Here is a 7,807-nt window from a genome sequence, read left to right on the forward strand (position 1 = left end):
TAAGAACAATAATAACATCAAAATGGACCTTTCATATCAAAACTATAAAAAGACTTGTGTCAGCTGGTTCAACATAAAACATTCTCTACAAGTTTTAGATTGCTTTTTCAACTCAATTGCCTCAACTAACCAAAGCCCCAAAGAATATATGCAAACAATAAATAAATTATCACCCGAATGCACGTTCTTAAATTATTCAAATAATTCATTCTTCATTTTCAATATGATTTATAATTTGATAAAAGATTTAAACCTAATATAGCGGCCTGGCTTTTTTTCATTTTATTGCTGGAATTAGGTCACCATAATTTTCCTAAAACAACTTATTCTATGAAGACAAAAGTAGTTATATATTAAAATGAAGAATATGAAAATCTACCTATTACTCTTACACAATTCTAATCCAATATTATAGAGAGAGAGAGAGAGAGAGAGAGAGAGAGAGAGAGAGAGAGAGAGAGAGAGAGAGAGAGAGATTTATTTAATAAATTTATTACGCCCAAAGACGTCAAACAAAGGTATATATTGGCAATTACATACAGTACATCAAAAATCAACTTAAAAAGAAAAATTACAGCATTGAATCATCAGTGTATCAGTTACAATAATAACATATATGAGTTTGTACTCCATTATCACAACAACTGCAACAGACAGTTTAGCAGCCACCAAAGTGTGGATGACGAGTCAAAATCACGTCTAGGTGGTCATCTTTGAGTAACTATTGACAGGTTTGAAATAAATTTTTGTCCTTGAGGTAACAGATTCCTGACAGTAGGGCAATGAAGGCAATAGTGTTTAAGTTATTGGCATTAGCAAGGTTACAGAGTTTACATGAGGTGTAGTGTGGTATATCTGGTGTCTGTCCAACCTGCCACACAGGACGATATCCCACCCTTATCCTGGCACTTACGATTATTTAATAAATTCATTACGACCAACGACGTCAAACAAGGTTACATACAGTGTATCAGAAATTACAAGGAAAAAAAAAAAAAAAAAAAAATTACAGCATTGAATCATCAGTATATCATTCACAAAAATAACATATATGAGTTCGTATTCATTCTCACAACAACTGCAGCAGACAGTTTAGCAGCCACCAAAGTGTGGATGACGAGTCAAAATTACATCTAGGTGGTCATCTTTGAGTAAATATTGACAGGTTTGAAGTAAATTTTGTCCTTGAGGTAACAGATTCCTGACAGTGGGGCAATGAAGACAGTAGTGTTCAAGGTTATTGGCATTAGCAAGGTTACACAGTTTACATGAGGTGTAGTGTGGTATATCTAGTGTCTGTCCAACCTGCCACACAGGACGATATCCCAACCTTATCCTGGCACTTACGACATTATGCCTACGCACCATGAGTCCACGACGCCGGTACTTGTGACGGCTATGCAGAAAGTTATCGTGATGTTGTATGGAAACACTAGTGCCCCTCTCTGCATCCCTGCGCTGTACTGTACAAGCAAAAGCTGCTGAAAATATTCTATGTTTAAGGCAGCGAAGTGAGGGCTCATCATTTCTGTCATCAAGGTCCAGTGTGCAGGCCGCTTTAGCAAGACTGTCCACCATGTCATTCCCAGCAAGCCCAATATGGGAGGGCATCCACATGAAGGACACGACAAGCGAGGCATTGTAAGCAGCAGCGAGTTGACACAGTATGTCTCGCACAACACGACCACAGCTGGGCCTAGAAGATGTCAGTGCCTGGAGTGCAGATTTGGAGTCGCAGATCACCAAGCCATTCACATTTCTTCTAACAAGTAGAGTTACTGCATCCCATATACCTTGAAGTTCGCAATAAGTGGAACTGGATGAGTTTGGCAGCCTGCGACCATGCCACCCACCCTCAGGAGGTTCTAAAGTTTGGGAGAACATAGCACATGCTGCACTTCCATCTGCCTGTACTGAGCCGTCAACGTAGATGTGGTGTCCTGCAGGAACTGAAATTGACAGATTGGATATTGTTTCCAAAACCAGCTGTTTCTGTAGACTGGCATGGGCATCTTTAGAGGTTGGTGTGAAAGTGACAGCAGGAATAGGAACCCGCCATGGTGGCAAATCTTGGATGACAGCTTGCTCAGGTACAGCAATATCAAGGTGTCGAAGATTTTCACATACTGTCCTAACTAGGTTATGGCCCCCTGGCCGGAGTTGAGGTCTTGGTGCATCTTCGTCAAGTGATGCTCTGAGGACAGCAGAGAAGTTTGGAGTAAATTGTGGAGAGTGTAGACATTTAACAGAAAACAAAGTTACATTGGCATAAATTCTCTCTATTAATGGAGGTAACATGAGTTCGGTCTGCATGTTGACTATCCGAGTGGAAGGAGGGCAACCTAGGATAAACCTCAATACCCTATTTTGGAACAGTTCTAGTGGTTGTAATGCCTGTCTGGGTAATTGAATTAAAGCAGGAGATAAATAGTCAACAACTGACCTCAGGAAGAGGATATAGAGGGTTTTAGCCACGGGGATAGATATACCTGTGGCCCTGGTCGCAAGCCACTTGATGGGAGTGAAGCGAGGCTCCAGTCGATCAAGAAGGTTTTTCACCATGGGGTGGATTCGTTGTCGTGCGGGTATAGCAGGGATGATCCTGACTGGTGCACCTAGATATGTATACTGTGTGCAGTGAGGTATAATATTCCCACCCATAGTGAACACTGGCAGGTCTCGGAGATTCCGCGCAGAGAAGATTCTGCTTCTTTCTGGGGAGAGTATGAGGCCACAGGAGGTACAGGACCTGTAGAAGTCTTGAAGGACACGTTGAAGGTCTCGAGGGGTAGTGGAGTGGATGCAGACATCATCAGCATAGCAGGTTACAGTGGTTCCAGGGATAGCAGGGAGGAGAGACAGTACACGGTGCATAAGTATATTAAAAAGAAATGGGCTCAATACACCGCCCTGAGGTGTGCCAAGCTCAAAATTTTCATAGGAGCTACATGCACCTTTGAAGAAAACACGCGATTTTCTGTTACTGAGATAACCGTTTATCCACTTCAGAAGGTTTCCTCTGACACCAAATTCGACAAGCTGATCAAGAATTATATCCCGGTTGGCTATATCAAAAGCACTTTTGAGGTCAAGGAAGGCAACAACACTGTTGGAGGACAATCGGGAGTAGAGTTCAGCTAAACAGTGATGAGTACTCCTCTGTGGAAGAAAGCCATACAAATGGGGAGAAAGTTTTTCTTGTAACCGGTACATTAGCCTGGTTAGTAATATACGCTCAAACACTTTACTAAAACATGAGGTGAGGGAGATAGGCCGGTATTTATCAGTTCCAGGCTTTGGGATAGGAATAATTGTGCTAATGATCCAGGCAGCAGGTACATATCCAAGTTGGTAGCAAAGATTATACAATTGTAGAAGAGGATTTCCAGGAACCTTCTGGAGAAGACGAAGCACTTGATAAGTAAGGCCATCATCTCCAGGAGCAGAATTTTTATTTCCCATAACAGCACGTCGCAGCTCATCCTCGGTGATCAGCTCTTTGTCCTCCTCGTCCGATTCCAACAATGCAGCCATCAGACGAAGGTTGCGTAAATTGCTCTGGGAAGAGAGTGCTTCTTGGATTTGTACAGGGAGATTACTGGACCGTGACTGGGTTGACCAAGTAGTGATGAGATCCTGGGCATATGCTTGTGGACTGTGATGAAGTGCACGTATGGTTTTTTTCTTGACAGTCCTTTTAATGAGATGCCACATGGTCCCAATGCTAGTCTGGTGGTTAATTAGGTCAGTGTATTTATACCACGACTCAGTGTAGACACACTTCTGGAGAGCAACTAAATCATCCCTCGCCTGCTGATATTGAAGTAGATGATTAGGTGTCGGTTGTGTCTGAAAGGAAAGGCCAGCATCGGCCGCAACTCTCTCTGCTTGCATAATGCGTTGATCCAAGGTCCAAGCATGGGCAACAAGATGACTTTTGATGTGAGGTCTGGCGATATATAGTTGATAGAAGTCATGGGTAGCTTTTACCAAAGAATTATACAGGTGTTCTGGAGAGTGTTTATCAAAGGTAGGTAGGACAGATGAGATGTATGAAACATATGTTGGGCAGTACTTGGGTGGAATGGTGATGCGGGTACGATGATAGGGGTCACTTGGATGAGTCTGTATTGCGTACTGTAGACATAAGGCAACATGGTCAGAAAAGAGCGAGGGAACAGAATGACAGGAGACATGTGATGCTACAAGCCCAGATGTAAGGATATGATCAAGAGTGCCCCCCCGGATGTGTGTGGCACCACCTGTATCCCAACGGGTTAAATGGTAACGACGGATGTAGTTGAGCAGAGGAACTCCACTGCGGTTGGGAATCGGAGAGATATCACCTAGATTTGGGTGTCTGGCATTGAAATCCCCCATGTAGATCATGCCAAGGTTTGTAGGTGTAGGAAGTGCTGAGAGGTTAATTAGGCCAGGGGCAGAGTAAACATTGCATAATCGAATATGACCATCACCTATCTTAACCTGAAAAAGTTGGAAGGTCATGTTAATATCTGCTGATGAGCGAAGGAGTTGATGAGGGAGAGTAGAGTGGATGTAAGTAATAAGACCATTCCTGACATGATGTACATATGAAACATAACCAGAGAGTTTTGGAGCTTCATCACCTGGCTGAGCACCGCCAGGGAAGGCTTCTTGAATAAATATTACTTGTGGGTGATGGCGATAAACATATGTCCTGAGTGCAGTCAGTCTGGAGTATTGTCTAATTCCAAGGGCATTCCATGAAAGGACATGTAGTTGCATGAGTCTAGCGAAGTTTACCCTTAACACTGCGAGAGACAGGTCGAGCATGTACCGTAGAAGCAGCACTGTTAGATGGTGCACCAAGTGGAGGAGGCTGAGCTGGCAGGAGGCCACTGACCCTTTCAAGACAAGAGGCAACAGTGTCTAGCTTCTCAGTAAGTGAGGCAACAGAGGTTATAAGAACTTGTTGTGCCTTGACCAGTGTATCGAGGTTACTTGCAGTGGTAGCCTGTTGAACGATCAAGCTATCGAAGCGTGCATCAATAGCATCAAAACGTGTTGTTAGTGCTGTACAGTGCGATTCCAAGGCAGCAACAGCCTTACGAAGTTTTGAAATTTCAGCTGATTCAGGAGAGTATGATGAGACGGTTGACACTGGTTGTGGTGGTGGTGGTGGTGTCGTCAGTGGAAGTGACTGCGTGGCAGCGCGCGACCGTTTGGAACATCCATGCCAAACATTAACTCCTGCTTCACCACAACGAGGGCATTTCTAATGCACAGTCTCTGGAGTTAATGATGATTCTGACAATGAGGTGGAAGCATCAGTAACAGGTTTACGGTATGGACAGGTGCGTGTGGAATGGGCTGCAGCACACCAGGCACACTTAGGTGAGGCAGAGCAATATCGGGAGATATGGCCAGTACCCCAGCAGTTGAAACAGTTGGGCTGATCATCCTTCATCCTGCGTAATTCACAAGGAGGGAGGCAAGGGAGGAAGGAAAACTCATAGACAGATGGTGGTGGTTCTAGTAGACTCCATGTGATGACAATGCGATTAATAGGGTTCCCATTTTGAAGAAATCTTCGTGCACTGTATACACCAGGCAGTTCCTTAGCAAGGTTAGGGTCTGCTTCAATAGGGTAACGAGTAATAAGATAAGTTAAATACTTACGGGGTCTGTCTATTGAATCTTGAATATCTAGGCTTATGGACAGAAATTCACCACCCTTCACCCTGCCAATGATGTCCTCACGACTCCTTGCGATATATACAAACTTAGATGTGATAGCAGACATCTTCACCTCTGCCAGCTCCTTATCAAGATTGAAGGTTTTGTTTACTTCAGTCAGCCATCGTAGTTTAGTGTCAGTGCTCAAATTTTCTTTGAAGACCAACCTAGCATACTCATCACGGGGAGCAAAAGCTGGGGTAGCAGAGGAAGCATGTCGTGTAGGGGGGTGAGGCAGAGTGACATCACTCTTTTGTCTAGTGAAAGACTCATGACACTTGGATGTTTTAGCAGCAGGAGACTGTGGAGCACTACTAGTATCTGACCCATAATCCACTGGGCGCTTCATGGGGGTATTAGCAACAGTACTGGAGGGCTTGTGAGGAAGAGAATGTGTGAGTATTGGCCAATGAGTCATATCTACATCCTCAGCATCAGACAAGTGAAGATCATTTTCAACCTCAGAAACAGAGGCTGGACCGGAGTAAGCCATTTTTGGTGAAGCAGCAGCCCTTCCACCTCACACATACACTGCGCATGCGCGAACTGAGGCGCCGCCGACCGAGTGGGTATGCCACGGGGTATGAGTTTTTATATCTTAACCACAGACTAGTATAAAAGTCCTATATACACACTGTTGTTACTAAAATGGTCACTGAGTCTTACTGTAACTTATATAGCACGATGAAAGGTGTAGTATCGCTAGAACTTGCACAAAAACTCATTGTATAGAGAGCTCATACAATGCGTGTTTACAAACCGAGACAGTGTTACCAACCCCCAGAGAGAGAGCAGTGTTGCCGTTTTGTCAAGAAGGAAATCCCACAAATGGGACCCCAAAACCCCACAGATTCCCACAAAGTATTCTCAGGCTCCCACAAAATATCCCATGAATAATTGTTTTTTCAAATTTACTGTAAGTTCGATTTCCCTTGAACACATCATTCAGTGATAGGAAATCTAAGTGCTTTACATTTTCAAAAGATGTATAGATAAGTTAAGTTTTGGAATTCCCCGCTTTATTTTGAAAATATACAGTAGGCCTACTGGCCAACAAGGGCTGTAGAGTGCCACAATTACAATTATCCTTGGATAAAACAGCAACAAAGATATTCCTTAGAAATTGAGACAATAAGAATTAACATGTGCACGAAGAAAAGCAATAATCAATAATAGTTAGAAAGCCTAAACACTACAAATTAACATCAATATTCCTCTTCGTCCTCATCTGCTAAAACCAGCAAATCACTGTTACATTCCTCGTATTCAATTACATCCTTAGCAATAAAATTTTTTACCATATCAATAGGTGGCTCATAAGTTATACAAGTGTCATTTTGAAGCTTTAGGCCATACCTTATTTGCAAAATTACCTCTACGCTCCGTACAACTAGGCGGTTCCTCAACTTATTGTGTACTACGTTCATTTGAGAAAATATCCTCTCGACCGAGGCATTAGAGAATGGCAGTGAAAGAAGTGCTAAGTCCAAGGATGAAATATAAGGAAATCTTTTCTGGCCTATTGAATTGCTCTTTTCGTTAATTAATGCCCAGAATGAAAAAACCTCTTTCATGCAATCTTGAGGCCATTCTCTGAACCATAAAGCCTGCCATTCATTCTCAACTTGGTCCATATCATTAAAAGTTGACCTATTCTTTGCAGCTAATGGAGATATGTTATCTTTGCTCTGAGAGGTAGCATGTTTAGGGTCCAGTTTTCCCAACATTAATGAGTACTCGATATTTTCAGGAAGTCGCCTTGGTATTTCTTTAATCAACTCTACCACAAAAGTTCTGCATTGTTCTTTAACATGCGTAATTTGAGTGTCTTTAAGAATACATTTTAATGCAGCTGTTCTAAACTCAAATCCAAAATTAATAACAGACACCGGCATCATATAATCTAAAAATTTAAGCCCAGGAAGTTGTTCAACTGGACACTTTGCAAGATGAGTAGGCTCTACAATTATTTGCATTATATTTCTATACATGATCAATAAATCTTGAGTTAATATCGTAACATCAGCCCTTTTAGCTTGGAACAGCTTATTTACCCCGACTAATTCCTTCAACACCTTCCTAACAAACA

General features: G+C 42.5%; 1 pseudogene; it reads right to left on the reverse strand.

Moving 5' to 3' along the window:
- Positions 1-6,923: 6,923 nt before the first annotated feature.
- The window catches only part of LOC137656317 (uncharacterized), a 1,755-nt pseudogene continuing 871 nt past the window's right edge, over positions 6,924-7,807 (reverse strand).

This window comes from Palaemon carinicauda, chromosome 17 (assembly GCF_036898095.1).
Source record: "Palaemon carinicauda isolate YSFRI2023 chromosome 17, ASM3689809v2, whole genome shotgun sequence".
In the NCBI taxonomy this organism is placed as follows: Eukaryota; Metazoa; Arthropoda; class Malacostraca; order Decapoda; family Palaemonidae; genus Palaemon; species Palaemon carinicauda.